Here is a 26,978-nt window from a genome sequence, read left to right as displayed (position 1 = left end):
GAAGTAAATGGGTTAAAAGAGATCGATCTCCCATGCAGGAGAATTCCAAATAATTGATGTAAATACTTCACCCTCAGGAAGGTGAGGCATAGCTCACCACTCCTTAAGTGTGGGCTAAACATAGTGACCTTACTCCACAGTATGAAAAGTGGGAAAACTGTACAGTGGAGGAATCTGACAAGCATTGCCTCAGCAACAGAGAGACAACAGCATTAAGTTAGGAGGATAATATATACCCTTGATAGAATGTGATGAGAATGAACTGCTATAAATAAAGTTTTGGTGCCGCAAAAGAAATAGCACTCTAATATAAAATTTTCTTTTTAATCCTCAGCAAGGCAATTTCCTTCTATAGAACGCTGTGCCCTCACAGATGGAGCAATGGTGAGCGCACACTTGGACAAGGGAGGGGAAGGGGATCTTATTCCTGATGCAGGTGGCCCCTGCTGCTGTGTCATTCCCCTATTGGCTAGAGTTAGACTGCACAGGTTAAACTAACTCCGATTGGCTAATTTAAAGAGAGTAATGGGGTGAATAGTTTGGCGGGAAAAATGGTTATGATAGAGCAGGTAATCGGAATGAGTCAGGGTGGAGTAGGTAATTGAAAAAGGTTGCTCTATGAGGAAGTTAAGTTTAAAAGTAGAAGGCAAAGAATTGAACATACTAACATATTGGTTCTTTGAAGAGAAAATTTAGAACTCATATCTAACAGAACTTTACCTCTGTTTTCTCCCTCCAGGAAATCTACAACCCTAGTATAATAATGACAAAACAACAGACAAATCCCAATAGAGGGGCAGCCCACAAAACCCTGACCAGAATACATAAAACTATCAAGACCACCAAGAGCCAAGAAAGTCTGAGACATGACAACTGAAGTAATGTGGTATCCTGGATAGGAATCTGGAACAGAAAAAGGACATTAGGTAAAAGCTAAGAAAATTGAAATGAAGTATGATTTCAGTAAATAAAACAATAAACCAATAATGTATTGATTCATTAATTGTAACAAATGTACCATGATGCAAGATGTTAATAACAGGGAAAACTGGGTATAGGATATATGGGAATGTTTTGTACTATCTTCTGTACACCTAAAACTCTTCTAAAAGTAAAGTTTATTTTTGAAATACATATTTATTTAACTATTTAACACATATTTTTCAAATGTCTAATAGATTCCAAGGTCCACACAAGACATATGGGGCACAAACATGGTAACTACTCTCATGGAGATAATGGTGATACAGAGAAGTTAAGTGACTCATCCAACGTCACACAGCTAAGAAGAAAGAATAGTTGGAGTTGCTGCTAGACCCAAGATTTTCCACTCTATGGCAGCCTAATTCTTTCCATATTCCTGACACATTCAAGAAGATATTCCTTATTGAGCTACTTACAAAGTGCAAGTAAACTTTTAAATAAATCAGCAAACGTTTATTAAACTTGTACCATGTTTTCAGGATACGACTACTTGCCGTGGGTTAAAAAACTGAACCTGTAGTCTCTGCCCCCTAGATAGGTACACTCTTTCTGTGATTATTAAAAAAGAGCATAAGCATAGAAAATTTAAGTATGACCCTCAATAAACTTGAGGGGAAGGGTCTATGAAACAATAATAGTCAAATAAATGGAAAGTTTCATAGGAAAAGATGACTTGAACTAAGCTATTGCTCTAAGTAGAGTGTCATTATGCTACAATGGCACTTATTATAGTGATTATTGACACTTATTGATACTTATTGTGGTGATTAAGAGCATGATCTGAAAAGCTAGACTGCTAGGGTTCCAATCCCAGCTCTTCTTACAAAACGTGTGATCTTCATCAAATTATATAAGCCATCTATCTTCCTCTATTATAAAATGTAGCAATAATGGTACATTTCAGATAGGGTTGATATGAGGACTCAGGGTTCCAGGAGAAAAAACAATGACCCAATCACCCTAAAAAAAAGTCTAGGAGGCCGGGCGCGGTGGCTCACGCTTGTAATCCCAGCACTTTGGGAGGCCGAGGCGGGCGGATCACAAGGTCAGGAGATCGAGACCACGGTGAAACCCCGTCTCTACTAAAAAATACAAAAAATTAGCCGGGCGTGGTGGCGGGTGCCTGTAGTCCCAGCTACTCGGAGAGGCTGAGCTTGCAGTGAGCCGAGATTGTGCCACTGCACTCCAGCCTGGGCGAAAGAGCAAGACTCCGTCTCAAAAAAAAAAAAAAAAAAAAAAAAAAAGTCTAGGAGAATTTATTTCCAAAGGGGCTATCATCAAAGACATGTATACGGGAAAACCACAAAGAACCTGGAATTCTTAGCTGCTGACCTCTTACCATCCCTAGACTAAGGGATGAAAGGAGGGGGTTTTTACTGAAGCCCAACAGGAGAATCATGTAGTCTGTTTCCTTGTGAAGACCAGTGTCCTTTGATGAACCCAGGGAATTAACACTCAGATTTCGCACTCTACCTTCCTTCTAGTTTCTGACAAGTCTCTCTGGTGCCCCTACCCAGCAGAAAGTAGATGGCAGCCTTTTTGATGTAGCCCATGCTGGTTAGTCTCCTGGAACAAAGGGCAGAATGGTAGCTCTGTAAGGACCATTATGAACTAATATGTATAAATAGTTAAAACGTGTCTGGCACAGAGTAATACCCAATACATAATAACTATGATTAGTATTTGTATTACTTCTATGTTATTAGTATTCAGCACAATTTCCAGCATTTGGTAGGAAATTAAAAACATTCAAGTAATGAGTAGAGGAGGACACGTACAGAAGCAGGATAGCAGTTGCTATAGGATGTTGATACAATGTAAGTTATAGTCACATATATACAATCGGTTATAAATACATCATTGAAAATGACATGAGTTTAAATGAGTTGGAATTTTAATGTTGGAGAATAGTGAAAGATAAACTTGTAGGGGTAGCTCCTGAAGTCATTAGAAAACAAGTCACATTACTAAAACACATACTGTTCCACACAGAGAGACAAGTTAGGAAGTAGTTAGGGGCAGTGAGGTACAAGGAAAAGATTCAAGCTTCGAGGCACAGAAATATGTTCACCCAGATCTGTGTGACATTGAGCAAGTTCCTTTTTTCTCTGAGTCTGTAATGGTTAATTTTATGTGTCAAATTTTACTAGGCTATGAGATGCCTAGACACTTAGTCAAACATTATTCTGGGTGTGCCTGTCAGGGTGTTTCTGGATGAGATTAACATTTGAATCAGTAGACTGAGTACAGCAGATTGCCCTCCCTAATATGGGTGGGTCTCATTGCAATCAATTGAAAACCTGAATAGGAGAGAAAAAAAAGGCTGAGTAGCAGGGAACACTCCTTCTGCCTGGCGGCTGAGCTGAGACATTGGTCTTTTCCAGCCTTCAGGCTCAGACTAAAACATGGACTCTTCTTGGGTCTCCAGACTGCCCACCTTTAAACTGGAACTTAAGCTATTGACTCTCCTGGTACTCAAGCCTTCAGACTCAAACTAGAGCTACACCATGGGCTCTCTTGGTTCTCTGCACTGCAGATCTTGGAACTTGTTAAGATCCATACTCACAAGAGCCAATTCCTTATAACAGCTAGATACAGATATAGATAGATGATATAGATAGATACAGATGATATAGATATAGATATTGACCTCCTGTTGTTTCTGTTTATCTGAAGAACCCTAATTAATACAGACAGCACTAGTACCCTAATTTAGAAAATAGAGATTGTCAGTAAGAGTCGGTGAGTAAAATCCTATGCAAAGCAACTGACACATAGTAGGCATTCAGTGAATATGTCTTTTCCCCCTGAGAATTGAGAGATTGAAAGCACAGCCAGTAAAATAAAATGGAGGGCTATCTTTCTAATAGACATCCTTCCTGCCTCTAGTCTTTAATAGAGTCCATTAATATCTATCAAACATTCCTAGGAATGGAAATATAAAGCCATCGTTGCTGTCTATGTGGCAGCCTAATGAGCCAGCCGCTCCCAGTGAGGCAATAATTTACTCAAAGGTCCCAAAGTGTTGAGTTAAGCATGAGTTAAGGCAGCTTTCCAAATTGACCAGTTCTTGCACAAAGAGATTGCATTATTATGCTACCCTTTCTACGTAATTTGCTCACCAAGGCTCTATGCAGGATAAACCAATATGATATCTGCTCTCTAGGACTTTTTCCTGCAAGGAATTCAATGACAAATTTAATCACCCCAAAATCATGAAGTCAGCTCTCTTAGTTCCAGGCCAATGGAGTTTTTCTAAACCACAGCATTCTCAGACCAAGTCATGTATATCCATTTCTCGGGGAGGGGCTACAGTAAGGATGACATTGGGCAATTTCTCAAGTCCCATTTCTCAGTAAAATGACTCAATATTTGTGCACACAGAAGCTTTTTTACGTTGGCCAATCCATAACAGATGATGATATATATCACTTAACAGTGATGGAAGGCCCAGCTGCAGAAGTCATTTTCTGGAGTCAAGGATTGCAGCCCCAGGGCTAATTCAGCAAGAGAGATATTTATGATCTTAGCAATGGGACCAGAAGGCTCCCTGTCCCCACTTCTGAGCCTGGACAGTGCCTGCGGAGAGACTGGATTGCATTTTCTTCACCAGCGCTTGATGTTTAAACACATTAGAGGGACTTTGAGGGCCAAAATGACTGAATAAGATGGTACCCCAAAAAAGTCTCTAGTAGAAAGAACCCTACCTCAGAAAGCAGAAAACTAAGTTACCGGATCCCTTCCAGTCCTAACTAGCCATGTCACCTTGGGCAAGTCACTTAATTTTCCTGGGATGAAATTTTGTGACCTGAAAAGTAGGTTAATAATATCGCTTCAACTTCAAAGCCTAGAGCAGGTAAGAAGGTTTCCTGAGGTTCCTTTCAGCTCTGGTGTATCTAAAATTGTACTTTTTATTCTGGGTAAAAGCGACATTGATCAGCATTAGCATATTAATACTTGACAGATTCCCTTTGTATGGTGCTTTTGCTTTTACTAAGAATATTTACGTACATTGATTGCTTAATTCAATACACAGCCTTCCTCTTAAAACTAGGCAAAGCAGAATTATCCTTCCGTTTGACAAATAAGAAAATTGAGGTTCAGAAGGGGTAAATGACTGACCAAATGTTGCTCTCTCATAAAAGCATGCACTGCTGCCTCAGTCCTTTAGAGCTTACTTTTCTCTAAGCGGCCTGCAACTCTCTCTTAAGCACTTTGTTCGGGTCTCTCTGCTCATCTGCCACCTTCTTAGAGATGCCTTCTCCGATCACCCTAGATAAAACAGCAATACTCTATGCTTTCATTTTCCCTTATTCTTCTTTATAGAACCTAATATTTTAAGATAAACTCAGGCCGGGCGCAGTGGCTCACGCTTGTAATCCCAGCACTTTGGGAGGCCAAGGCGGGCAGATCACGTGGTCAGGAGATCGAGACCATGGTGAAACCCCGTCTCTACTAAAAATACAAAAAAATTAGCCAGGCATGGTGGCGGGTGCCTGTAGACCCAGCTACTTGGAGAGGCTGAGGCAGGAGAATGGTGTCAACCTGGGAGGCGGAGCTTGCAGTGAGCCGAGATTGCGCCACTGCACTCCAGCCTGGGCGACAGAGCGAGACTCCATCTCAAAAAAAAAAAAAAAAGATAAACTCATCATTTATATGTTTATTCATTTATTGGTCTTTTGTTCTTACTAAAAATTAAGCCCTGTAAGTACAAGACTTGATCAAATTTTGCTCATTCTTACATTCTTAACACCTAGAATAATGTCTGCTCAGTAACAGGCCCTGAATAAATAATTGTTAGTGATATAATAAACAAACGAGGTGAAATGGGGAAGGCACTGGAAACTTTGGTAATTGCCTTTAGAAAAGAAAATGAAAGTAGCCTTTTACTTTAGCTATTTGAATTTTGGTTCATTTTCTAGGATATCTTCATTAATTTTGTCTGATACCTAATTTTTATCTCACTTTCTGAAGAAAAATTAGGCAGTTATTTGATACTGTTTTAAACTATCTCTTTTCCTTACTTTATGAAGAAATATAATTATATTTTCCAAGTTCAGGATTCATAGTACTGATCCTTGAGACAGAATATGAAAATAAAAAAAAAACAGTGGTTTCTAAACTGGCTGTAAATCAAAATCACCAGAGAATATTTTTAAAACTCAAAATTTCTGGGCCCTACCCTTGGAAAATTTTTATTCTGTGGGTCTGTGGAAAAAACAGAATTTGTACGTTTCAAATATTCCCCAGCTGATTCAACTGCACAACCATGTTTGAGAGCTATTGAGTCATATCACCTGTAAAGATTCCTTTGTGTTAAATGTTGTTATCTAGGACTTGAGCAAGCATCCAGGATGGTTGAGTTACAGTCACAAGTTTTGCTTAGTTAGAATAAGAATCAATCAGACTTAGGTGCAATTACAAAAAAACTTCGGCACAGGGATCTCCGATTACGTGGATAGAGCACAAAGGTCAAGCAGACATATTTTTCTTATCCTAAAGATCTACCCTCAGGGAGCCGGTGCCTAATTATTCTTCTGGGTATGACACGAGGTCCCCAAAAAGAATACTGTTAAGAACGAAGCAGAATAGTCCAAACCTAGGAAAGAGGATTAAGGCAAAAACTTGGCTCAATGCACTGGTCCCAAGTGATGTATAGGATGAAGGTAAATCTGAGAAAATTTATTCCACCCTCCACAGATATTTACCGAGCATCTACTAGGGCCTGAGGACACACCAGTGGACCTGATATGGTTTCTGCCCTCCAGAAACTTACACTGAAGTGTGAAAGAGAAATACACTAAACATTGCAATACAGAAGAGTAGGGTTGCTATGGGTAAACACTGAAAGAATGTCTAACTCAGTCATGAGATGATGAAAGTTAGCTCCAAGCTAAAACTCGAAAGATGAGTAAAAGCTGACAAATGTTTAAGTTGGTTTTTTTGTTTGTTTGTTTCCTTCTCAGATGGTGGATTACAGACTTTCAGTGTGCCTCAGTCACTTGGAAATAGCAAGATAGTTCATAAAGATCAGCTCTGTTTGCTTTAATTCAAGATGGAAAATTGGAATCCTCCAGAATTATGAAGGACACCCCAGATCCCAGGCAGGAAAATACGAGCAAACAGCCCTCATGATGGTGGCTAGTTGATAGGAGTGAAGCCCCAGTACACGAGGAAAAAGGGGAGCCTCCTTTTGTGACTCACCTTTCCAGTGGGGACCCTAGCAACCCAAGCAAAGATAAAACACTTTGTTTCTCTAAGGCAGGGGGCTAACTTGGGAAGAGGCTTGAGGTCACTGAAAGAGAAAGACACTGGGATAAGTTGCAGGCATTTTCTCAGACGTAGGATGAAAACAGGATGCCATATTTAATCCAAGCACATACAAAATCCGTCATTCTTTGGTGACCTGGTACTGTGGCCATGCAGGCAGGTTGGTCTAGGGCCACAGGCTGGAGCATTTGCTCTGGAGTGGAGCAGGGGGCTCCACAGCCAGAGTGGTGGTAAGTACCGCAGTACAGTAGTAGGTGATGGAATTGTACTGTCCCTTTTCACAGGCCGGAGGTGGGAGGAGAGCTGCTACAGCTGTGATTTCTCCTGGGTGACAAGGCTTGCAGTTAGGGACAGCTTGGTGACCTGGAATGAGTCTACGGGTGCTCTCTTGAGATCATGGTACAGTAGTGCACCCTCTGCTCCGGCCCCAGGCAGAACTCCAGGCATTGATCTCCAGGCATTCAGAGGACCCAGAGGCATGGACTGACATCCTGAGTTGCCACACCCTTACTGTGCAGAGATCTTGGTGCAGGTGGGGCCCCAGGCAGATCCACACAGATCCCCAGGCAACCCATTGCCTGATCCATCCAGGCAGATCTCCAGGCACTCAGAGCACTCACTCAGCTGCCACCAGACTGACCCACTCCACCCTTCCTGGGCATAAATCATGGTGCAGGAGGACTATCTCTGTTCTGCACCAAGGCAGATCAGATCTCTAGGCATTCAAAGCACCTGCTCACATAGACTATCAGCCTGAGTTGCTCCACCCTTACTGTGCAGAGATCCGAATATATGAGGCCCCTTTCTGCTCCAGCCCAGGCAGATTTTCAGGCATCTGAAGCATTTGCTCACCTAAATCAGCAGCCTGGGCCTGCCCACTCTTCCTGTACAGAGACTGTGGTGAAGCAAGGTCCTGGCTGCCCCACACTTACGCACATCTCTAGACAGTTGGAACACCTTCACATGTGGATTAGCAGCCTGAGCCACTATATCCTTCCTGTGCAGATTGTGATGAAGTGGGTTCCTCCCTACTTCATGCTCAGGCAGATCTCCAGACATCTGGAGCACCCACTCTCTTGGATTAGAAATCTAGGCCACACCCTCTCCCTGTGAAGAGAACTTGGGGCCAAGGAGGTTTCCCAGCTCCATGCGTTGGCACACCTCTGCATGCTTGGTGGCCACCCACTTTATTCTTACTCAATGCTCATGTTTGAGGAAGAAGATCAGTAGGTCTGCCATCAGGGAACATGTAGATAAGCCTGTTTGGTTCAGTCTGGCCCAACTTGCCCCACAACTTTACCAGGGCTGAGAAGGGAGCTGAGACCACTGTGCCTTTATAGATCAGCCTATTGCCTGAGGCAACAGAGAGCTTCTCCCAGTAAACAAGAATCATGTACACACCCAGCTGTCTGGGCCACAGCCAGCTCTTTCCCATAACTTCCATCTACTGCCTTGTGGGTTGAATTGCACAGCATAATATAAAACCTGCCAACAGAGGTGCATAAGGCTATAAAAGCAAAGTCAAAAGACCCTACTCAACATCCTCTACAGTCGCAATTCCTAAGAAGGCAAAAGGGAAAGGAAAATAAAATATACAGAGAGAGAGAAAAGAAAGAAAAAAATCCCACCCACATGAAAATAATTACAAAAATTAGAAGTGCCAGCTTCTTCAGATGAAAAGAAACCAGCACAAGAATTATAGTACCATGAAAAATCTGACACTACCAATGGTTCACATTAGTTTTGCAACAATGATCACTAACCAAAGTGAAACTCAGAAATGACAGATAAAGAATTCAAAGAATGGACTGCAAGGAAGCTCATCAAGATCCAAGACAAGGTTGAAAATTGACACAAAGAAACTTCTAAAGCAATCAAAGAAATGAAGAAAGAGATAACCATCATTAAAAAATTTATAGTTTATGGAATTAAAATAAACTCACTTAAGGAATATCAAAATACAATTGAAAATGTTATCAATAGACAAGGTCAAGCCAAAAAAAGGAAAGAAAAGATTTCACGGCTTGAAGACCAGTCTTACAAACTAACCCAGTCAGACAAAAATAAAGATTAAAGAATTTTAAAAATGAGCAAAGTCTTCGAGAAACATGGGGTTATGTAAAGTGCAACCAAATGTATAAATTATTCGCATTTCTGAAAGAGAAAAAGAAAAAGCAAACAACCTGGAAAATATATTTAAGGAAATCATTCAAGATATTTTGTCTTAATTTTGCTAGGAATTATCTGAGAAATGCAAATGAAAACCACAGTGAGATACTATCTCACACCAGTCAGAATGGCTATAATTAGAAAGTCAAAGAACAACAGATGCTGGCAAGGCTGAGGAGCAAATGGAATGCTTATACACTGTTGGTGGGAATGCAAACTAGTTCAGCCACTGTGGGAAGCAGTTTGGTGATTTCTCAAATAACTTAAAACAGAACTACCATCAGACCCAGCAATTCCATTACTGGGAATACCCACAGGAAAATAGACGATTATACCAAAAAGATATATGCACTTGGATGCTCATTTCCTTCCTATTCACAATAGCAAAGACATGGAATCAACCTAGGGTCCCATCAATGGTGGACTGAGTAAAGAAAATGTGGTACATATACACCACGAAATACTATGCAGTCATAAAAAGAATGAAGCTATGTCCTTTGCAGCAACACGAACGCAGCTGGAGGCCATTATACTAAGTGAATTAATGCAAGAACAAAAACCAAATACTGCATTGCCTCACTTACAAGTTGGAGCTAATCACTGGGTACTCATGTACATAAAGATGGCAACCATAGACACTGGGAACTAACTGAGGTGGGAGGAGAAAGGGAGAGGAAGGGCTGAAAAACTAATTATTGTATACTATCCTTACTACCTGGGTGACAGGATTAATGGTACCCCAAACTTTAGCATCATGCAATATACCCATGTAACAAACCTGCATATGTATCCCTGAATCTAAAATATAATTTGAAATTATTTTAAAAGTTTTAAAAATAGAGTTTTTTAATTAAATAAAAAAAGAATAGAAAGAGGATGAGGAATGTTGCAGAAAGAAGGGAGAGTAAATATGTTTGTCCAGATACAGCCTCAGCATTTAAGGAATGAATGTCTAGAAAAGGCAGAGTGACGGAGTTAGAAGTCTGAAGTGGTAGCGTTGTTCTAGGCATTGAGGATACAGTGGAAAACAAGGCAGACCAGGTCCTAGCAATCTCAAAGCTAAACACTCAAATAATGAACTGGACGATAAATATATGGGGAAAAAATGGACAGTAAGTTGAGAGATGGTGATTTTGGCTAAGTCTGGCAGTAAGTATGGAGAAAATGAGAAACTGGCAAATAACCACTTGCAGAGAAGTAGCATAAAGAATTGGGAGAGCATGGCATCTTTGTAGGGGTCACTGTACCCTGGGTCCGTCTGGATGAGTAGCTAAATTCTAAGCCCCACATTAAGGGTATTGAACTCTTTATATTCTACCTGCTTCAGTCCAGGCATTCCAGGTCAGTGGATCCAGCTGAAATGTATTAGAAAAAAAAAGATACAGAGAAACTGAGTCTGGGGCTGATCCCATTTATCTTTGAAAAATAAACAAATCCTATACATTTGGCAAGTTGTATAATTAAAGTCAAATATTGATGTAAACATGAGATACCCAAATCCACTCTCTAAACTCAAATGACCATTGAACTAATCTTAAAGTAATTGTGAAAGTGACAATGAAACAAAGAGCTTAAAATCATGATTAAATCTACATTTATCATTTTATTTTAAAAGGAGGGGAACTTATTTGTTATTCTTTTGAAAATCAGATGTCTGATAGAAATATGCCTTTTGAATTATTGCATTAAGATCTTATAAATCTCTTCTCAACCTTGCATGTGAATGATTCACAGATGTAAAATAGAAGGGCTGGCTTATAGCAAATGGAGGAAAGTGTCTGTAATCCAAGTAGAGACAACAAGAATTAAATATAGTAACACAGAGAAGCGACAAGATCTAAATGGGTTAAGAGAGGTTAATCAAAGTGTGTTCTCACTTCAGAAAAGAAAAGGAAGTGTAGAATAATTGGTAGCCTCGGGAGAAATACAAAAGCTATGGATAAAAAAAATCTATATATACACACACATCCTAGAAATAACATGTTAGAAAAACTAAAGAAATCTAGATGCAATAGTTTTAAGAAAAGGCCTTTGTAACAAAGGCAAAGTTATGTAACATAAGATTGTACTTTACTTTGGGTGTTTTAATTTTCTTCTCAATCACTCCAAGAGCTTTCTTGTCTCTCTTCCTCAAGTCTCTCTTTATCTGTTTCCTATACTCAAGCTACATTGGAATAACCTTGATCTTGTGAGTTGATTTCTAAATGTGTTTTCAAAGTAGGTTCATCTTCACCACTTAGAGAGAGGTTTATCTGCTTTTTGCCAGACAAGCTGTTTGATCAAGTCATTTAATATCACATATTTGGGACACAGGCAATATGAGTTGTTGTGATGAAGCAGAGCTTTGCACTTGAAATGAGTATGTAGTTGTTGACTGACCTCTAAAAAAAATGCAATGTCCTATTTTTTTGGGATTTCAATAGAAAGGTGGTTTTTACACCTATTTCTAGTTGTACTTTCAAGAATATTTCAGCAGATTCCATGCAATCAACAAAAACAAATGTGCACCCTGAAAAATAACATATGTAAAAATTGCATGTACATTTAAACCACAATACTTACAAAGAGATCCAAGCCATGCAGTTTATTTTCTTAAAAGCAGCAGGTTAATTTTAGATGTTTTTTACAACTAAGATGGTAGCTGTAGAAACATTACATTCACATACAATATATTTTAAAATTGATTATTATACCTTAGATTTCTTTGTTCAATGGTTCTGGCAAAACTCATCTAAACTCAAAAAAAGTACCATGCCCTAAAATTGGAAATAAATGGCAAAATCAATCTCATCCATGATTTGTAATGTTGGAAAACCATATCTAATTTGTACTAGAAAAAGAAGCAGCCAAAGAGAAGCGCTAGTATTTTTTTTTTCTTTTGAGTTGGAGTCTTGTTCTGTTGCCAGGCTGGAGTGCAGTGGCACGATCTCCGCTCACTGCAGCCTCCGCCTCCTGGGTTCAAGCAATTCTCCTGCCTCAGCCTCCCGAGTAGCTGTGACTACAGGCGCATGCCACCACGCCCGGCTAATTTTTGTTATTTTTCATAGAGATGGGGTTTCACCATGTTGGCCGGGATAGTCTCAATCTCTTGACCTTGTGATCCACCCACCTCGGCCCCCCAAAGTGCTGGGATTACAGGCGTGAGCCGCCGCACCTGCCCCTGCACTAGTGTTATTAATGTATGTGTGGCTGCCTAATCTGACTTCTAAATAAGATATCAAAATTGATGGTATTATTTGTATACCGCTAGATGAAATCAGAATGCAAAATACAGCAATACTCAAAGAGTCCCTTAAAGATGTTATCCAACAGAGATATGGAAAGAAATACAAATATAAAAATCAAATTTCAAAGTAGAAACTTTGATTCCAGTCTGAATTCTCTTTTTCACAATTAGACCCCAACTAAGCTCTCTCTTTCTCTGCTGATCTCCTTAGCCCTATAGTCTGGAACAGAAATTTCCAGCTTCTGGGTAGTGAGGATCTCAGGGCTTTCTATTCACTGTCATCTTTTGCCTTCTTTCTATCTAAGGAAGCCAATGCTGACATTAGAAAATTTGATCCAGGTAGTTTAACTACCTAGAAAAGCACCATTGGTTCCCTGCCTTCTTAAAGAACCAGGTTTAGCAAATCAATATTGGGGGCAAAATTAAGTGAAACTATCTAAAATGGTGAATCAAAGAATTAAAACTTCTGTTTCTACAGGAGCTAAATTTTGAAAGATTCTATCAGTATATCTTAGAAAGAAATATGATATAAAAATAGAGTAGAAGAATTGCTACATTTATGCCTCCTTCAAAATACATAGCCTTCTTTTTTTATAAGTTTTTCCCTTTGGTATTCCTTGAATGGAAAGTAAGTAAACCCCTCTGAGACAGACGGTGTACAGATTCAATAATTACCATCTTTATTTCTCCTTTCAAGACATGCATAAAGATTAAGTTTTAATATTCAGACTAATATAACCGGCTCCCATGAAAATAATAACGTATTGTTAGACTAACATTAAAATAAAGGTATTTTATATTCCAAATTCTTGCAATATATGTGATCCCCTAAACTCTTAATTTCCTCAAGGATGAAAGCCTAGTGCCAGAAGGGATTTGAGATCCTGAAGTCTAAACCCCTTATTTCATATATGAAGAACTTGGTGAAATCGCAGCTAGTTAGCCACAGAAGTGAGAGTAGCAATCAAAACAGCAAATTTTTAGTACAAGACTTGCCCCAGTGCATCCTCTCTGCATTTTGTCCATGTAAAATAACTTGGATAAAGTTGGGAAAGTCATAGTGATTTGCAAAGAATCACCTGATGGCCACTGATTTCTATCACTGATCACTGAGAGAAATTAAGATATCCTCAGTATCATATCAAAGGAGATCCAAGCATTAAATAAAATAATCCACATAGAGACAATGAGAGCATTGCCTTGCACACAGCAAGTCTGCCTAGCACTCCATAAATGTAAACCACCATTACCATTATCAATATCCATGTCTCCTTCACTTGACAACAATGTATGGAAAAGAAGCTGGGAATTTCACTAGCACTAAGGAGAGTGTGGAATTCTTCACTCATGCTCTGGGCCCACTTATTAGTAGTAGCCTTTCCTTGATTTCCTTGGCCAATGTAAACACGTATACACAAGTTAGTGTCACATTGTCAGCTTCCTCACAGAATTAATTCCTAGGAATTATTTCCTAGAAATTAATGTATACAGAGTAAAATGTGGTTTTTTTGTTTTGTTTTGTTTTTTTCCCCCCAGCAGAACATGAAATGAACAGGTTTACTGAAATAAGCTCTCTACCTGGAGCAAGGATGAGGGAACAGTTAACTAGGCTCCTCAGAAGAGATGGATCTCGACTGATATGCTTTCTTTGCATTCTCGGCTGCTTTGTGTGAAAAGAAACTTAATTATGACATTTCAATATTGAAATAAAATTAGTTTGGATTTTAGTCCTCACTCTTGAAAGGAAATCATGCTCCACTTTTAACTGTGCAAGACAACTGCTGATTCATCTGTGGAGTGATAAGCAAGGCTATTTTTATAAACATATAACTAACTATATACAGGGCCTCCTTAGGGCTTCTCTTCTTATGGGTGCAATTTGGCATTTAAACTCCTGCTTACAGAAGCTTTTGTGGCCACCTCACATGCCGCAGTGTCAACCCTGTCCTCCACTTATGTTGGTTAAATCTCTTTAGCAACAATAAATATAGCCAATTATAATGACATATTTTACTCATGTTCCATATTCGTGCCTAGTTCTAGGCACAAAATAAAAGAATTCAAGGATTTTCTTGTCCAGTCTAACCTAAATATTTTCAGTCCTAAATATATTAGGTGCAATTTCATAATATCCCTAGAATATATATAGTATATTAATTTATTGTTTAATACATTAGTAAAGTTTAAAAATCATGTAATGAGTTAAATATTAAAGACCATGTAGCCAATGTAGTTTCATTGCTCTTTAAATGCCTCTGGCAAGGATTTAATTTAGATTTAATAAAATAGTTATTATATTATTTATTTCATTATAAATATGCTAATATAAATGTGATGCTATAAATATTTCTGCTAATTAAATAATAGCTGACTTATGGTGGTTTATTTAGGTGCAAGTAGAAGTTTATTAAGATGTATGAGTTGAAACTCGATAACCACAGTCCCAATAATCTATTGATATTTAATAGGTAATAACCACATTATATTCAAGGTAGTACATTTAAATGTATTCTTTCTATTGAATGTTAGTTTAAAGCTAATTATTTGTAACATATTTACTAAGCTTCAACTGTTTAAGAGATATTCATCTTAATAAAAAAGGTTGTTATGCCCCAATAGATATTCATAATAATCAGTTGATATTTAATTAACATATAATAACTCCCTCATTAAACCTAAATTAAATCCTTATTTGAAATACTTAATTTAAAGTACATCTGAAAATACTGCTATAGAAAAATTACACCGCTTCTATGTATTGCTTTCACAAGCAAAATGAGAGATAGCCTTGCAATCTGAGGCAGAATTTCATATGACATTGAAGGATGTTTAGGGTACTCTGTAAGTCCACGTGTACAGATCATAAAATAAAACAAAATATTAACACAAGCAACATTTTTTATGAAGCCCACATTTAAATGTTTTAACAATCATTAAATTTTAATATGCTAAAAACTAAATAAAATGAAATAGTGAAACAATTGATGTTCTTAAATAAAACTAATTAAGGTGAAAGGTCGCCCAGGCTGGAGTGCAGAGGCACCATCTCAGCTCACTGCAACCTCTGCCTACTGGGTTCAAGCGATTCTCATGCCTCAGCCTCCCTAGCAACTGGGATTACAGGCACAGCCACCATGCCTCACTAACTTTCTGTATTTTTGGTGGAGACAGGGTTTCATCAAGTTGGCCAGGCAGCTCTTGAACTTCCGACCTCAAGCGATCCATGCACCTGCCTCTCAAAGTGCTGGGAGCCACTGCGTTCAGCCCATGATGTTCTTTATTTCTCCCTCCAGCCCTCTCTCCATTTTCCCTACTGAGCTCTATGACCCAGGAGGCAGCTCCATAAGGAAGGAGTGCATCACCACCAGGGTCCCTGAGCTCTAGACTCCAGATGTATTTGGGCAATGGAAAGCATCAGCAGGAGACGCAAGGGAAAGGGTAAGGAGAAGCAGAGGTCATCATTTCATCCCTTTTCGCAGTTGTGGTTTGCCAGTGGCTATGTTTCTCTCCATAAAGCCACAGATACTGTCTAGTAGCCCTTCCTAGAGTTCTAGTTCTCATAGAATTCTGGCAACTCTTCCTTTCTTTTTCCTCTTCAGGCATGGAGGCCATAGTGGTTTCTCATGGTTGCTAGTCTCAGGGTGTTTTTTCTTTTGAGTGTACCATCTATTTTCTGTCAGGACCTGGACTTACATGCAAATTAAAGAAATAAAATAAATAACAACCGGAGCAGCAACAACTAACCTTTATAAAACACTTTTACACATGTTGTTAAAACATAACAGGCTTTACGTTTAAGCCATTTAACTGATGGAGAAACTGAGGCTCAGGCTTTCTGCACAAAGGCACAGGGTTACTAAGTGGAAAAGCCAGAAATCAAGCCCAGGTCGTTCAACTCCATATCCTAATCTCCAATATAATCAACTCACCAGAAGGATTACATTTTCCTTAGCTTTATTTTTTACTTATGTTTTTTTTTTTTTTTGAGACGGAATCTCCCTGCAAGCTCTGCCTCCCAGGTTCACGCCATTCTCCTGCTTCAGCCTCCCCAGTAGCTGGGACTACAGGCGCCCACCACCACGCCTGGCTAATTTTTTGTATTTTTTTAGTAGTGATGGGGTTTCACCGTGTTAGCCAGGATGGTCTCGATCTCCTGACCTCATGATCCGCCTGCCTCAGCCTCCCAAAGTCCTGGGATTACAGGCGTGAGCCACCGTGCCCGGCCATTTTCCTTAGCTTTAATCAACATTCTACACTACAGCAGTTGTTTATGATTTTTTGAGGCTATAGAACCCTTTCTTCAAAAATATCTAGAGTTTCAACAAATTGAAAAGATAAAAGTAGAGCAGCTTTGGTTGCTGCAATCTTTAGTAATCTCATTAAGACCATGTGGGGATGACCCCACTACACCTTGCTCCTGGAATCATCACATACCCCAAACCTCTCCAATTAGAGCACTCTATCTCCCTAGCCACATTGATAGGCTCATGGGCAATCGCATGATCCAAACTGGGCCTCTCTGAGTCTTCCAAATATGTGCTACTTTCTTCTGGAATGGCAATCTGAGAAGACAATGAAAGCCTTAGATTCGTCAATAGTTATCTTAGCTCTTATATAGAGACAGCCAGCCTGAAAATAAAGCCAGATATAAAGCCTGAACCAAGAGAAGACCAGAGGGTCCTAATGGCATGCTGTGAATCCATGAACTCAACCAAGACCAAAACCAGTCCCATCCTTTGGAATAATTAGATGTGGTAGCAAGTCAATTATCTTCCTGCCTAAGTTAGGTTGTATTAGATTTCTACCACTTACAGCCAATAAAACAGAGTTCCACCAAAGTTATATAAATAATTAGTTTTGTGCTTATTTATTTGTTACCCAAAAGGCATGGTTCTCACTAACTTGGTACATTAGCTGGAGACTCAATCCCTTATCCTAGATAATTCTTGATGGTGTTCAAGTTGATACTTGTAAAGAATTGATACAATACAAAGTTTTCCAAATGAGTTGTAACTTTTTGTTTTGTGGTAGGAAGAGCACTAAGACATCCAACTTTGTAGCTGCCTCCTTTATAGAACTCATTCTCTTATTCTGAACTTCATTTCTTCACTAATCAATAAATTAACATTACTAATCTTGCCGTTTTTACGAGGTTAGTATGAGGTTCTTATTCGAAATCTGCATGTGTAAGAGATCTATGTTGTACAAAATGAAAGGCAAGATGTCAGCAGTTTACCAAATGTCAATTTAAATTACTTTTTCAATATTTTTCATATAAAAGCATATCAAATTATATATTTGGCATGATATTCAAAAGTAATGAATGTTTTTTTAAAATAGGTGTTATTATTTGTTTTTTCTGGTCTGTAATGTTTTTTAAAGTTCTTTACAAACATTAAATGATTAGACTTCGTAGCAGCCCTCTGACCCAGCAGTGTTATGAAGGAGAACCTCTCCCTGCAACAATGTAGACCTGTATTTATTTTCTAGGTTTTAAAAATTCACTTATGGAGGCTTTGGGCATTAGCAGTTATTTTAAAACACAATTAAGCTATTAGTGTATTCAAAAGAGACCAATAGCAACTTTAGGCTATGTCTATTCTTGGGCCAAATGAGTGGGGAGTGTTGGGAAACATCCAGATATTTAGTACATAATGGCCTAAAACAACTGTGGAAACAGAAAAAAAAAAAAAGATGGGAGGACGTGAGTTTTCCAAATTGACTCTTTCCAGTGAAATCTGTGTAAATATTATTCTATGTGCCTGAATAAACCCAACTTCCGTATTTTTACTTTGCTTTATTTTATTTTGCACCAAAAATTCAGTTTATATGTGATAGGGAATTACCACATATACTTTAGCTATTTCATTTATATATCTTATTTCTATTAAATTTTAAAAACCATTTACTCCTAGCATGAGTGAGCCCAAATTTAAACTGCAACATCCCATTCTACCATCTTGACTCCTGGGGAAAACGAAACTACGCAAAACAATTGTTAGTGTTTTCTGGCTTTTGATGACTTAAGGAATCTCTTCCTTAATGACAAAAAATAAAATTGGTATATATTTCTGATTGCCAGTCCTTACATATAGAGGACTATAGCTAAATATATTATTCTGTCTGCATCACTTATTAAGGAAGGGCAAAAAGGGAGCAAGACAGAAGACATTTGGAAATTATGGTGTGAGATCAACACTTTGCATAGACTTCTAGTGAAAGCCCTTCACATCCTTCACCAGTTTCATGATGTCTTTAGTATGTACATTGTCTGCAGTCATAAATACATTCAGCCCATTTTATGCCTAACTAATATGATAACATTTTGGGCATTAGACCCAGATCTAATATTTGTGGTCTTAGGAAATCACTGGATTACTGGAACAAAAACTTCTACTATTGCCTCTGCTCACCACGTAAGAAAATATATAGTAATGATCAGGTGTGTGTGTGCCCTGGTTTCAGACTGCCTGGGCCCCCATCCTGGCCTTGCCTTTCTCTTACCTTGGTCTTAACTTCTTTACACTTCATTTCTGCATATATAGAAGTAATAGTAAAACCAGGCTCATGGCAAAGTACTTAGATGTGACTCAATTATCCTAACTGAACAACAAGTATTAGCCATTGTTAAACACGGCTTAGAACATTAATGCTGCTTAAAACTTCACCCTGACCATATCCAATTAAATCCTACTCAAGTTTTGGATTTCTTCTGGCCACATGTACCTCAGTCTAGATTCTATCTTCTTGTCACACAGTGCTTTTATACCACTCTGTACCTTTCTGGAAGAAATAGTATTACTGCTAGTAACTATATATTTCTGAGTTGATTAGTTTAATATTTATATTCTCTATTAGATTCTAAGTTCTGTAAGGAAAAGAATGTATTTTGCTCAGAATTTTATTTGTGCTGCTTGGCAGTGGCTGGCACATAGTAGTCCTCAATAAACATTTGTTGGATCAATAAAGGAAAGAATAAATGAATGATTGTATTATAGGCCTTAATTTTTTTTTTTTACTTTCTAGAATTTTTTTCTTCTTTAAACAGTGCTTCAACAATCTGCCCTCCCATGACTCAACCTTACCCTACAATGCCAGCTATATCGCCTAAGTTATTAAATTACTTTTCATGATGAGGTTAGGCAAGTTATCTCTAAAATTGGCATTTTGTAACACTAAAGATGACTAAAATAGAATGTAACTAATGAATTTGGTAATATTGCTTTTGAACTGATTCAATTTAGTCTCTCTTTTTTCCTTCTGCAGTAACATAATAGACTTAAACATTTCCTTTATAGTGCCACAAATCAATCAATAAGCATTTGTTCTATGTCTACTATGACTTTAGCACTACTACAAGGTGTCCTGTTTATGAAAGGCATTGTACCTGTTTTAATTGCCTTCTGTAGCACATAGCCACTTAAGGACTTAATGATAAATAAATACATCTAGATGTCAATTAAATAAATTTGTAGTCACAAACCAGGGCCAAGTAAAGAGTTCTGGAGTCCTAATTCCAAGGGGTTTATTGCCACAAGGAAATGAAACTACTTAGACACTCCACATGGAAAGGATGCTAGAAATTACAAATGCAGTGGGAATATTGGAGGTGTCCACATCTAGCAGAGTCATCACCATCTCCATGGAAACCATCCCCCACCCCCTTCTGGGGAGAAAACAGCAGCTGTTCAACAGCACACAACCAAGAAAAATGCAAATCAGTTGGAAGAGAAAAACTGAGGATCCATTTAAAATTGTTAAGGGGCTGAAATTTGGGGTAAAGGAATGAGATTAACGAAGCAGTGATTTAGCAAATAAGGCTACCTTAGCCTCCTGTGCATCCTAAAGAGTTCTGCGAAGACGAAGGAGCAAAGTGGTCAGAAATTTACATCAACCATCATTACATAACCCTGTTGGAATAATGCATTACAGAAGTTTTGCAAAGTGAGATTGCAAGGAAAATATAATAGCTTTTAAAGAAAGGAACTAAGAGGAAATATGTTTGGGAATTAGTTTTGAAGAAGAAAGAAGAAAAAATAAAGTTAAGGCATGGCATAAAGTACTAAATAGAAGAAAATTGGGAAAAGGAAGAGAAATTTTAAAAAGGACTGTGTTCCTTGTGCATAGTATGTTATCATTGATTACTTTATATGCTTTCTGCATGTGCGATTTTATGTGATTTTCATAGGTGTATCTTCTGCCGCAAAGATTTTACTTGTATGCAATACGGATACTTATTTAAAAGCCTTAGGTAAATATGGACAGCTAAATCAGGCACTTCCGGCCGTGTCAAAAAGGATAAAGAGCTAGATCACTGGTATTTTGTTTGTATGAACTCAGGATTATAATGAGAAGAAAAACATGAGACCTCGTAAGTGCTAGACTCTGAGAACCATCTCCTGTCCCATCAAATTTATCTCCTAAAAATTTGAAGCTGAGATTCCTTTGGTCAGCTGCGTCACTAACAATGAAAAGATGTAGGCACAATTCTGCAATGGGGATGAAAAAGCAGAAAGAACTTATGAAAGAGATAGAGAGAAGGGATTAAAAAAAAAGAGAGAGAGAGCAGGGGAGAGGCCAACCCTGCTCCAACCAGTAGAACTAACATGTTCTACTGGTGGGAACATGTTAGTTTATCTTGGTGCTTCCTCAGTGTTACACTGAGATTCTAGGGTCAGCTGAAGCGGCTAGTGGTGGGAAGGTCATTGCATTCTTCATCATTGGACCACAGTGGTTATGAATGAAATGCTTATCAGCCCTGCTAATGCATTCTTTTCAAGTTTGTCTCTATGATGCTAGCCTGCTACTCAAGAATCTTGAAAGGCTGGGAGCTCTAGGACTAAGATTCCAGCTACTGGGTGTGCCACATTCTCAAGACAATACTGCCATGGGACTCATGTATCTTGCAGCAGCAGGAAGTCATTTTCTAGATTGGAGCCAGCACTCTGTTTGTTTTAATGCACTTAGTCTTTTAGAACCAAAAACCAGGAAGTCTTGCAGGTTTCTGCCTTTTCTGATTTACCACATTCTTCCTCCTGGGCTTTAACACAGAGCCTACTGGCTGTTTTAATGTGGGATTGGTGGCATGAGGTGGGGGGTGCCCACCCTCCTATAACTGTTCTCTGATTTTTCTTTGAAAAAGAACTCGAATGCTTGTGGGATATTAGATAAAAATGTTAAAGCTACATACTAAAATTTCTGTGTGAAACTTAAAGAATTCAAATCAAGACTTCCTTGTGACCTAACAGAATAATAAAGGAAGGTTTCAGGGCCAGGTGTGGTGGCTCATACCTGTAATCCCGTAACTTTGGGAAGCCAAGGCGGGAGGATTGCTTGAGCCCAGGAGTTTGAGACCAGCCTGGGCAACATAGCAAGACCTTGTCTCTACAAAAAAAATTTAAAAATTAGCCAGGCATGGCAGTGTGTGTCTGTGGTCCCAGCTACTCGAGAGGCTGAGGTGGCAGAATTGCCTAAGCCCCAGAAATCAAGGCTGCAGTGAGCTATGATCACACCACTGCACTCTAGCCTTGGTGACAGAACAAGACTCTGTCTCAAAAAATAAAATAAGGAAGGTTTCATGGAAACAACTGGTTTTTCATACCATTGTATACGGGGAATAGTTTTTGAATCTCTAAACTGCAACAGTGACCCGAATACCTCTAAAAGCAAGCTCTGTATATTGAATTCCATCGGCCAGTTGACTTTTGTGAATGAGTGGGAAGAGCATTCCAATAGAAAATATCTGAGCCTCGAGATATCACAAATCACAACTTAGGGTACAACAAACCTTTTAAAGTACACATTTAAGAGAAAAATGCTGATTTCCTGATAAAATATTAATGTTCCTCAAATTAAGTCCTAGATAGGAATGCAAAGTTGCCCAAGTTATTATTATTATGTTTAGCCTGATAGTTTTAAGCTCTGAAAGAAAAATAGCAATGATCGTAAAATGAAGAGCAAGTATTTGACTGCTATGTTCCTCAACTTCTCTCCAGCCCCTATCCACTGTCTCAGCAGTCTGGTTATGATTGGAGATCTTGGATGAAAAGCAAAAGACAAGCCAGGGCAAAAACAAAGCACACTGGGCACTTACTCCAAATTAGGGAATAGGAACCACATTCATAGAAACATATTGTATTAGTCCGTTTTCACACTGCTGATAAAGGCATACCCAAGAGTGGGTAACTTACAAAAGAAAGAGGTTTAATGGACTTACAGTTCCACGTGGCTGGGGAGGCTTCAAAATCATGGCAGAAGGTTAAAAGCCTGTCTCACATGGAAGCAGACAAGAGAAGAGAGCTTGGGCAGGGAAACTCCCATTTTTAAAACCATCAGATCTCGTGAGACTTATTCACTATCACAAGAACAGCATGGGAAAGACCTGCCCCATGATTCAATTACCTCCCACCAGATCCCTCCCACAGCACGTGGGAATTCAAAATGAGATTTGGATGGGGACACAGCCAAACCATATCACATATCCTGAAATATACCGCAATCTTGCTTGTCTTTAAAAACAGCCATTCCTGTCACATAGAACCTTGAGAGCCCCCACTTATTATTTTGTATCATTTTATCATTTTCTGTGGGTATAATAAGTGATTTAAGAAAAAAGTGGTTTTGGATTCATACATTATTAAATATCATATTATAAAGATGCTAATAGAACCATTAATATTATTCATACAAAATAAAGACAAATTTTTACTTTTCCCATTTAACAAGTGATGCATACTGTTTCATTGACTTTAAATTAATTATGTAATAAAAGCATGAATTGTTAACAAATAAATTCAAAAATGGCATATATTGTTTTTTGTTTGTAGAACTAATGAGTATTAAAATGTAGATTAAATTTTAACTGTAGCTCGTACCATCAAAACATAAGACAAAAAACTTTTTGGTTCTTATTATTTGGGATCTTTAAAAACTGCATTTTAAAGAAACCACTGATTTATTTTTTAATGTGTTCGTGTTTTTTGATTGTATGATAGGATATAAGTGTTCCAAGTTGCTTTTTGCAAGCAATTTACAAATAGCAAGACGAAGATATGGATACTTTTCTTTCCAATAAATCAAAAGTCAAATTGGATCTAATTGTCGCTATATCTTCAAGTACTAGATGAGACATAAAATATCTGAATAAAGGCAAAGATATGCCATGTTCCTCAAAAAGAAGACATATTGTGAAGATACTCATTTCTTGAAAAAAAAAAAATTAGCTGGGCATGGTGGTGCATACCTGTAGTTTCAGCCACTCAGGAGTCTGAGGTGGGAGAGTCGCTTAAGCCCAGGTGGCCGAGGTTGTAGTGAACCATGATCACGCCACTGCACTCCAGCTTGGGCGACAGAGCTAGACCTTATCTCAAAAAACAAACACAGAAACAAAACAAAAACAACAACAACAACAAAAATGATATTCATTTCACCAACATTAATCTGGAATTCTGGTTAAATACCTATCAAAATCCCAACAAGATTTTTTCATAGAACTTAATAAGGTAATCTTAACTATTTCTATAAAAGAAAATATTCAAGACTTGCCAGGATAATTTTATAAAGGCAGAACAATGAGGGCGACTTGTTTTACCAGATAACAAAATATATTATACAGTTACAGAAATTAAAATAATATGGTATTGGTGTGGGCCCATACCATACCTCAATAGATTGAGGGAAAATTATAAATAGTCTAGAGAAATAAACTCATGTACATATGTGAATGTGCTGTGTTAAACCTAATATACTTCAAATACAGTGGACAACATTATTAAATAAATAAAGTTGAAATAATTTTAAAGAATCTATCTTTAAATAAATAAACCCAAATAATTTGATAGAAAAGTGAGCAAAATATTTGGATAAAAAATTTATAGAACAGGAAACATACATGAATAAAAAACAGAAAAAGCTGAATCTTAGAATAATTAGAACATGACACAAAAATTAATTGTTAATATTCAATGTAGGTTAGAGTATTGAGAATAAAAATTCTCATTAGTATAGAATTCTTTTGGAGGGAAATTTGACAATATCTGATTTTAAAAATATATAAAATTCGTTACCTTTTAATCAGCAATTCACTTTCTAAGAGCTATTCTACAGAAATACTAGTCTATTTCAAATGCTAATAATATTAAATATTACATACGTAATATTATTTAATATTAATATTAATATTAAATAATATTAAATATTACATATGTAATATTATTTAATATTAATATTAATATTAAATAATATTAAATATTACATATGTAATATTATTTAATATTAATATTAAATATTACAAAATCTATTATATACATTCACGTGTATGCATGCTTGTATGTATGTATGTGTACACCTACTTTCTTGGGCCCTATCTAAACCTGATTTATCATCTTCAGGGACAGCATCCAGAATTGTTATTTTAAAAACATTTTTACATATTATTTCTATACAGCTTTATTTGCAAATCACTGAAAGTAAATCAAAGAACTCTTGTGCATCCTCACTTTCATTTATTCAGAAATATTTTTTGAATGGTTATTACGTGCTGGTCTCTGTTCAAGCCTCTGGAAATACCGTAGTGAACAACATAACTGTTGACCTAGCAGAGTCTCAATTTTACTGAGAGAGAGAGAGAAAATAATCAAATGAACTTTTTGAAAAATATTTCCAAAATTTTAACGTTAAAAGCTGCTGGGGTCAGGTGAGGCGGCTCACACCTGTAATCCCAGCACTTCGGGAGGCTGAGGAGGGCGGATCACGAGATTAGGAGATCGAGACCATCCTGGCTAACACGGTGAAACCCCGTCTCTACTAAAAATACAAAAAATTAGCCGGGCGTGGTGGCGGGCGCCTGTAGTCCCAGCTACTGGGGAGACTGAGGAAGGAGAATGGCATGAACCCGGGAGGCGGAGCTTGCAGTGAGCCCAGATCGCGCCGCTGCACTCATCCAGCCTGGGCGACAGAGCAAGACTCTGTCTCAAAAAAAAAAAAAAAAGCAGCTGGTTTCATGTAGAAAACTCAAATTTGGCTCCCATATGTGCTGCCCAGGCTTCAAGGGAAGAAAGTGACGCATGTTTGAGTCATAGACACAGATATGATTAGCATCATGACCAACAGGATCCTTGGTCCAAAGCACACTGAAGATTTTTAACTGAAAGTGACTGGATCCAGGAGCAGTGGGGAAGGAAGCCATGGGAAACTAACTGGAACGGTAGAATTTGTCTCACTGAAAAAGGGGCCAGCAGCCCAAATGACCAAATCTGAAGGACTGTTGATTTCTTATGTGGCTGATTAAGAGCTTGAGATAGAGGTAATGGCTCTAAGTAATGAGCGCAAACACCAGAGGTCAGCGGTGTTTTTGAGTACAATGACTAGGGATAGTTTACCAGGGAAAAAACCTTTATCTAAATTTCTGTTAATAATGAAAAGTTTACGTTTCATAGGTCTAAACTGATTCAATATGTCAAATAATTCTGAACTCAAACACATTCTACTTATTGGCTTCTCAGTGACCTGTTGAGCCTTACTCATGGCTGGTGTGTTTGAAAATACAACTTCCAGATAACCTAATGGGATAAAATGTCTTTTGCAAAGAGATCAATATATACTGAATTTGATCCTGTTAAGAAAGCTTCAAAAGATGTACCAGTCCTCCATTATAAAATACAAATATGGATGAGTTGCATTCAAATAAAGGTCTAATAACGAAGCTATGAATTTTAATTCACCCTTGAAATGGAATTTATTCTCACTAACATAAAGTGACAAGACATCCGTTATAAGCTTCTATTTTGATCTTTCATTTACCTACTATCAGTGTCAAATACCAATTTCCTATAAGTTTTCATTTCTGAAGGATAACAACATACTATCCTTATCTAACTATAATATTGAATAGAGTGCTCAATTGTATTTTATAATCCCATTCATAAATTTTATACTTTTAGGAGTCGGCATTTATTATTTTCAGAATAATAGGTAAAACTAGGTAACGAGACCCTTAAGCTGATAGTGCTGAATAGTGACCAGTTGTCTCATGTATCATATGTATACATTATTTTATAATATATACTTTATACATATATGCATATGAATGCATGCAAATATAGAATTCTTATATATGTATGTATATGTAAAGATGTATATATTCACTCTAGCTCCTTTCACATATTTTATTTTTAAGGAAACACCATCCTAAACATAATATATATATGCATACATACATACATATCACACAACGTATCATATGCACATAGATAATAAACAAGACATAAATATATGCCCCAAAAAGGAAGCTATATGCAATGCATGCATATTCAGGGATAAGAGTGTCCTC

At 37.8% G+C, this 26,978-nt stretch overlaps 1 long non-coding RNA gene across 2 annotated transcripts in view; it reads right to left on the bottom strand.

Moving 5' to 3' along the window:
* Positions 1 to 26,978, bottom strand: part of LOC129464768 (uncharacterized) — a 635,103-nt gene that overhangs the window by 594,486 nt on the left and 13,639 nt on the right. The window contains exon 1 of one of the 2 annotated variants that reach the window (XR_010116209.1): positions 22,866 to 22,931. The exons of the other annotated variant lie outside the window; for it this stretch is intronic. This is a non-coding gene — a long non-coding RNA (uncharacterized lncRNA). Of the gene's footprint in view, positions 1 to 22,865; positions 22,932 to 26,978 lie in introns of those variants that run through there. 2 annotated transcript variants of the gene reach the window in all.

The sequence above is a fragment of the Symphalangus syndactylus genome, chromosome 16, assembly GCF_028878055.3.
Source record: "Symphalangus syndactylus isolate Jambi chromosome 16, NHGRI_mSymSyn1-v2.1_pri, whole genome shotgun sequence".
Taxonomy (NCBI): Eukaryota; Metazoa; Chordata; class Mammalia; order Primates; family Hylobatidae; genus Symphalangus; species Symphalangus syndactylus.
This window is presented reverse-complemented; position numbering and strand designations above follow the sequence as displayed.